This window comes from Palaemon carinicauda, chromosome 1, assembly GCF_036898095.1.
Source record: "Palaemon carinicauda isolate YSFRI2023 chromosome 1, ASM3689809v2, whole genome shotgun sequence".
Lineage (NCBI taxonomy): Eukaryota > Metazoa > Arthropoda > Malacostraca > Decapoda > Palaemonidae > Palaemon > Palaemon carinicauda.
The window spans coordinates 70,487,846-70,495,846 of NC_090725.1; the positions used below are offsets into that span (position 1 = coordinate 70,487,846).

The 8,001-nt window shown below is 37.2% G+C and overlaps 1 protein-coding gene and 1 long non-coding RNA gene across 6 annotated transcripts in view; one reads left to right on the forward strand and one right to left on the reverse strand.

Moving 5' to 3' along the window:
* Positions 1-1,717, forward strand: part of LOC137648870 (uncharacterized) — a 215,145-nt gene extending 213,428 nt beyond the window's left edge. For both annotated transcript variants that reach the window (XR_011045739.1, XR_011045740.1), the window contains exon 4: positions 989-1,717. This is a non-coding gene — a long non-coding RNA (uncharacterized lncRNA). The remainder of the gene's footprint in view (positions 1-988) is intronic.
* Positions 1-8,001, reverse strand: part of sif (still life) — a 1,404,800-nt gene that overhangs the window by 73,639 nt on the left and 1,323,160 nt on the right. The window lies entirely within an intron of this gene.

Here is an 8,001-nt window from a genome sequence, read left to right on the forward strand (position 1 = left end):
AACAATACTGGGACCTGGTACTCAACTTTCCAGAAGAAGGCGAGGCTGAAGGCTGCGACATTACGGCGATGTAAGCAGATAAAGAAATCACTTGGGAAAAATCCGACTTAGCGTAGAAGCTAAAGGCGAAAGGATGAGGACGGACGTGACGTCATTTAGCAATGGCGCCCGTTTGTTTACGTCTCGAGTACCAAAAGTAGCCACGGATGAGAGTAACTTTGGAACGGCTCCTCAGTTACTCAGCCACCTTTCCATATCGAAGTGTTAACTCTATATGGGGTGCAGATAGCTATGTGGCGTGTTAATACATGTGTCCCCTGTTGATATACGATATCCTAGAGGGAAACCTTTAGGGTACTCGCACCAGAAGTTAGAATTCTGTGATAACCTTCAGTTTAATTCTCTGGGAATATCCACTGTAGTTAAATATACCCTAGGAAGCTACTGAAGGAACCTTCCATCAGGACGTCATGGCTTGAGCCCAAAAATACAGTATACTATAAATCATATCCTCAAAAAATATTTATGCATATGAACAATATAGTAATTTATTTTTATCTTGACATATTTAGATTGGCAAAAATATAACTCATTTCATTAAAACTATTATGTTATCAAAGGCAATATGAATTATTGTTATTCTCGAGGTTATTTACTCGGAGTTATTTTTAAAGACTTAACTTATAACAAACTTTAAAAATAATTTAGCGTAAGGTTTAGTAATCTACTTAGTTTATATTGAACCATTTTTTAAACATTATTTAGCTCTGTATATTGCCAGCAAAATATCTAAAATAAATGTGTCTACTAGGATTTATTAACTATTTAGACAAAATCCTAGTTATATACTGTATATATATATATAATGTTATTCACAGGAAATCTGAGTACTTCTCTGTATAAACACATATGTATAACATTAGAGTGAAAAAAAACTTGCTACTACATTAAAAACCAGTCCTTCATGGTATGATCTTGTTATTACCAGACTAATGACTGTGTTTACGGGTGATCAAACTGTTGAGGAGAAAAAGCCACCTCCCTTACCTGTCTCTTCAGTTTATTCCTCATGACCTCTACAAAGACAAGACCTACTGGATTGTGGCAACTGCCAATTATTGTTAATTTCCCCTTTTTTTTAACTGATGTGCCTCCTCATAAATATTCTTATTGCATACTATACAGTATTGTATTTTTATTACTTTAGTGCACTACTTCTGGGTTAATCTTAGGTGTTAGTGGTTTGGCTTCTCATTTTTAATAACAGCAACGAGTTAACTTGCAAAGGGCTGGCCAAATGGATTTGATTTTACGAAGTACTGTTCCTATATATGAAATTATTTGATAAATTACAATATAAAAATTAATGATTTGACAAACTGAAAAGGTTGAGAATTTAGACTTAATATTTGTTACTGATTAAATTTGGATAGGATAGAAAATTTATAAAATGTCCATGGATCAGGCTAGTATAACCAAATAAGTTGTGTGGCACTGTTTGGTTCACTAATATCCAAAATAATGTTCTTGTTGATGTTGCCACTTGCATTGTTTGTTCAGATCATGTGTACCTAAATGGGTTCAAAGTCTGAAATATTGTGCCTTCCTCTATGCCACTATTCTATATTAATGATGTAAAAAATATATGAAAACATACACTATAACTAGATTTTCTGTATCCATATTTCAAGGGTTTTTAAAAAATTGCCTAATTTCATTTGTTCTTAATTCAGTGAAAATTCATAAGTCTGTTAGAATGAATTAGTGACTGAAATGCACCTGAAAAATTTCTCAAAATAATAAAAAATGGCTGCAAGTAAGAATGATGAACCATGCATGATGTAAAAAGAAAATATGCCAGCATCATGGAAGTGACTCTCAGGCAAAGGTTATATGAAAGGATGAAGAAGAGTAAAATATATGAAAATAAGAAAATCTTGTCATGCAATAAGAATAGATTCCATTGAAGATTAAAGGTAAAGAAAGAACTGATGGTAACAAAAGAAAGGATGAGATATTCACTAGATTATAATTAAGTCATCTTCAACAGGTCTGAAATAGATCAGTAAAGAGAACAGTAAGAAAACTTGCAAAAAAAAATTAAGAAAAAAATTTCAGCAAAATTTGAGAGACCAGGCTGCAGACTGCTAGTACAGCAAGAGCCCGTGTTTTGCACGAGTAGACCAAATCTTAACCCACACAGAGGAGAACGGAGAATGGGGAATACAATAAAAATGAAAAAATATAAATTATGCAGCCAAGTTAGGATAGGGGATAAAGGATTGACTGATGGCATTTTGTAGAACTGGCATTACACTGGCTATTGATGCTAAAAGAGAACGGTTATCAAAACTCTTTATTCATTTAAAAATTCAATTAAAGATGCATAAGTGGGAGAGAGTATTAGATATTCACATTAAGAATCTTATACTCTACATCTGAAGTCACTTCATATGGACTTGGGAAGAGGAATGGCACCATGTTTTTGGACGGAAACTTGAAAGTAATTAAAAGTAATCACCTAAAAAGAATACTTAACAAGAATCAGTATATAACTAAATTATATATACAGTAATAAAGTTAAATGTGAAAAGCATGCAATTGGAACAAATTACTGTGAAGGTCAAAGGACACAGGAGAAAGGATGAGACCTAAGGGGACTAAGAACTGGAAAATCTCATTAAAACCCATAAAACAATTATAATGCCATCAGGAGATTTAAGGTTTGCTTCATCCTAGCTGCTTCCCATAGACATTGCGCATTACCTTGGAAGAAAGCTTTTAACATTAAAAATAATGGGTATGACAAAGGATCCCAGTCCTTAAAATTCTAACCTTGTCTTTTTGCAGTGGACAGTTTATCTAAGGATGATGATCAACGCCCATTTCCTCAATAATTAACAATGGCTTACAAGGGAATCTGGACACACTGGTACCCATGTTCCTTGGCAGTAAAGTCCATCTACTTAGGGAGAAGTGCCACTCCAGTTATTTACCATCTTTAGGGATGGAAGGTATCTATATATGAGGCCTTTCCAACTTCAACAAGACGACACAACGGGATGCTATCGTGATGCAGAATTTCCCCCATAGGCCCCCTTTTTTCATTTTTATTAACAGATACTTACTGTATTTGATACACTGGAAACTTAGTTGTGACAGTGAAAAGCTTATGGTCTTCAAAAGGAAAGACATGAAACAGAAACCATTAAAGTCAAGGACAGTCACCTACAGTGTTGATTACAGATGATGAGACCATCTTCATGGCCTACATCAGAACTCGGTTGATGCAAGCACAGAATTAGCCAGATTACAGACTGCTGTGGGCAGAGTCAAGGGGTATCATAATCTTAAACCATGATTATGTGACAGCAGATTCCCTTGGCTGTTAGTATATTAGGTGACTTCATGAAGAGTGGTTGCATAATTGAATAGCATGCTGACAGATTTTAAATTTGGAAGCCTCTTCAGTGTCAGAAATAATTTCAAGCCTGTCATTGTGCCTGGTTCTAAATCTGTTAATCCCAGTGCTTATAAATTGTCTGAGCATCATTAGGTCAAACTGGCCAAAGGTAAATAAAGCAATGAAATCATTTGAAAATCAAATCTGCTGCAGATCAGCATCCATAATGAAATAAAAACTGTAGCATTGTTTGTATAACATCATCAAGCACCTTGGAAATAATGTACCAGCCATCCCCACCTCAGGCTTTAGAGAGCAATCTGTCTCCAAAATCTTCAGGACTGCTACTTTCACATTCCTGCTCAGAGAATGGTTGAAAATCTTACTTTTGAAGGTCACTAAGGTGGAAATCAAAAGTATGTTGTGCATGTTTCTTCACCTTAATCTGGCATAGAACCTGTATGGAAGGGTATAGTAATTTTAGAGACATGAAGAAAAGCATGAAGGGAGAGGGTGATCGGTTCAAGTCCTTTCTAGGTATTCCATAATACAACACAGTGATGAGACTCCCTATTCTGCTACCGTTGGAGCCATGATAGTCAAGAAAAGTAGATGTCTGAGGATTGTTTTTTTTACTATATAATCATAGGCCAAAAAGAGTCCAGCCATCAGCTTGAATAATGAGATCTAATAGGGCCCCCTCCATGCATATTTGAGAACCACTCTTAGTGGGGACAAAAGGGGTAATTAGCATTGCATACTTTGCAGGGTGACCTAAGCTTTAAAATTTCACAGATCATTTTGAAAGGTAGGGATGTGTACACCTCGAAGTGCTCCCATTTATAGAACATAGAATTTGTGGTCTATACTCTATGTGGTTGGTGGGAAAAATTATTTTTTGGGTACCTGGCATAAACTGTATAACTGTCACCCCATTTCCAACGCCTATTTGAAGATCTTTATTACTGTTTGACATGTCTTTGAGTAGATAATCCCCTTGGTTTTTAAAGATATGCTATGACATTGGTGTTGTCTGCTATAACCTTAAAAAGAGGGTTTCAATATTTTGAGTAACCACAAAGCTTGTAGTATGAACACATGTAGTTACCTCGTCTTCTAAATCTACACGGCCCACTTGCAGATCAGGCATATGAGCACCCTAGCCATGTTTTCAGGTCTGTGAAAAAGGGGGATCTCTGGTTTACCCTGTATTAGAGGGTCTCCTGTTAGCAAGTAACAAAGGTCCTGCTACCACATGACACTGGCACTGTGAAGCTATTTAAGATCTCCATCCTCCTCCAGCTTCTAGTCAGATGGAATTGGAGATAATCAATCTTGAATCCAGTGAAATATCAGCTTCTCCAAGTGGAGACTAGAAGTTCCTTCATCACATGCCATTTCTTTACTGGAGCGCCGAATACCTCAGGAAAGGTTACAGAGCAAACCTAACCCTTCTCACCAAAGACTTCACCATCTCTTGTACAGATTATTGATCCAAATTTTCCAAAGTGTCTTGGGGTGGAAGTTGCCATGTCTGACTTATCCTTGATATCTGCTGGCTCAGTCGGCAGGTAAAGCCCGACAAGGTCACCCCGGCCAATAAAATGGGATAAGGATTATAGGATCAGTCTGACATCCTGGTTCAGAAAGAACCAAATCCCCAACTTACGGCACCATCAGCATACCAACACTGCTACCGATTATTGTTAAAACCTAAGAAGCTATTGCCTAACCAAACCACAGAGCTCTAAACTTGAAGGCTGTGTGCCCCCAAATGATGTATGTATGGAAATATGTAAATAAATGTCCTATAGATCCAGAAAAAAAAAAAAATGGAAAGTGACCCTCTCCGTTGGATCATCTCACATTTCCACAGATTCTCCATTCAGAAAGGGGACTAAAAACAACCTAGGATTTGGTAAAACCTTTGGAAATTCCCTTCAGCATGCACTCAATTGAGTTTCAGGCATTGTGGGTTAAACAAATTTGTTGAGCCAAAAAAGTAGGCTGTAATTCCAGAATAGAGAAGAATAGCACTTTTGCAAAACTTCTATTAGTTCTTTCCAGATGTTTTCTTCTGGCTTTTCATTTCCTATTCAATGAAGGTGACAGGTTGAAAAATTGTTTTTATCTTCTACCACCTTATCCTAGGAGCTTTTCTGCTCTTACTATTTCTTGAGATCTCAAAGGTTATGTCTCGAACGTTGACAGTGAAACTTGGGTACAGATGGGAGAGAATCACTGGTGAAGCCAAGGCCTCTCACTCAGACCTTAGAGCTGTATGGTGATTGGATTGGATAAGAATTATGAATTAGGGTTATATAATCTGGCACTGAGCAAAATCCTGCCATTACACTATGAAGTAAAAGTTAAAAAAACTATGTGAAAGAACAATTCCGTATTAGAACCTATTGCTTGTATTGTAATTTGGCATACAGGATGTGATGCATTGTAATTTGTTGGTGTACGTAAAACCAACAAATCTCGGCCTATGTCTGAATGGTGACAGCGAGTGCCCTAGTCGGTACAAAACTGCCACCATTAAGGCTTTTATTCGGAGAGCCATTTCTCACTGTTCTTCGTGGAGAGGCCCCCCGAGGAACTTGACAGAGTTACTAAAATTCTGGTGAATAATGGCTTCACAAATAAGGACATTAATTGGCAAATTAAAAAAGAAATCGAGAAATGGTACCAGAATGAAGGCCCTGATGATACCAACACGCCAGCAAAAATAAATCTATACTATAAAGGCATTATGTGCGTAAACTACAAAGAAGAAAAGATTATGAAAAATATAATAAAAAACAACGTTTTTGCCACGGCAGAGGATACTGAAATCAACCTCATAATTTATTACCAATCAGCAAAAACACGAGACTTGATAATGAAAAACAACCCTGCCCCTGCCATGCAAGATGACTTGAAAAAGACGAATATAGTGTACCGATATAAATGCCCTGTCCAGGAATGTCCTGGCACCTACATCGGGATGACGACGATGCGTCTTTTTAAGAGATTATCTTGCCACGTGCAACAGGGTGAAATAAAAATGCATTGCCTCCAAAAACATAATTTCAAGACAACAAGGGAGCATATAGTGAAAAATGTAACCATCATCGGCCGTGCCCCTGACAGCAGACGTCTCCGGATAATGGAAGCTCTTTTTATTCAACAACAAAGACCTAACCTCAACACCACGCAAGAAGGGACCTTATTGCTAACATGTATAAGGTCCACCACCAACAATAGTCCAGGCAATAACAACTATGACAGGACTGATATAGCCGAAGGTCAAAACAGGGATTATCTCCTGACAGAACCAGAGTCAATAATCCCACCAAACATCCCGGCGAGGCAGAGGCCACCACCTGCTAGGATTAATGGTCTCCACCCTAGGGTGGTTCTTGACCACTGAAGATGGAATGTCGAAGCAGGACTCCGTATATAAGCCATCAAAACAACAACTGCATTTCAGTTCACTCTTGACAATGAGCAGAAAACCTTCTCACTGCTCGAAACCGGTTGAGTCGAAGGATGTGTTAAACTTAACTCCACGTAATTTATAATTTTTTGTACAAAAGTGACCATTACTTTGTGTGCACTAACAATGTGATAGTGTTTTATACTTTGTACATATTATCTGTACTTTTACAATGTGTTGTGATATATTAAAGACAAATTGTGAATGATATGGTCTTCATCACCTTCCTATTGATATGTCCCTTTCCCAGTTACTGGCGGATTGTTCAAATGAAGAGAAAAAGATAAGAACAATAGAAAAAGTTAATTACAATATTATTATTATTATTATTATTACCTGCTAAACTATAACCCTAGTTAGAAAATCAGGATGCTATTTCTTATATAAACTATAAAAACTTCCCAATAACAAGAGGAAGAGAAATTAGATATAGTGTGCCTGAGTGTACCCTAAAGCAAGAGATCTCTAACCCAAGACAGTGAAAGACCCTGGTACAGAGGCTATGGCACTACCCAAGAGTAGAGAACAATGGTTTGATTTTGGAGTGCTCTTCTCCTAGAAGGTCTGCTTACCATAGCTAGTCTCTCTTCTACCCTTACCAAGATGAAAGTAGCCACTGAACAATTACAGTGCAGTAGTTAACCTCTAGAGAGAAGAATTGTTTGGTAATTTCAGTGTTGTCAAGTGTATGAAGAAAAACGAGAATGTGTAAAGAATAGGCCAAACTATTCTGTGTATGTGCCAGCAGAAATGAAATTAACCGTAACCAGAGAGAGGGATTGAATGTAGTACTGTCTGGCCAGTCAAAGGACCTAATAACTCTGTTGCAGTAGTATCTCAACAGGTGGCTGGTGCCTTGGCCAACCTACTACCTACCAAAATTGGAATTTCCATAGCAGCACAACCTTATTTGAATACCAAAAACAAAATAATACATTGGATAAAGCACTGGGAATCTAAAAATAAACAAATAACTTTAGTAGAATACTGTAGCTAAGCAAAGCTTTGCAGAATTTGCTAAATCTTGCCATAAGCATTAAGCTCACGCACTTGCCGGTGGAAAACAATTGCCATTAGAGTTTAGCCAAAAAGCAATTTTCATTGTTTTATAAGCCAC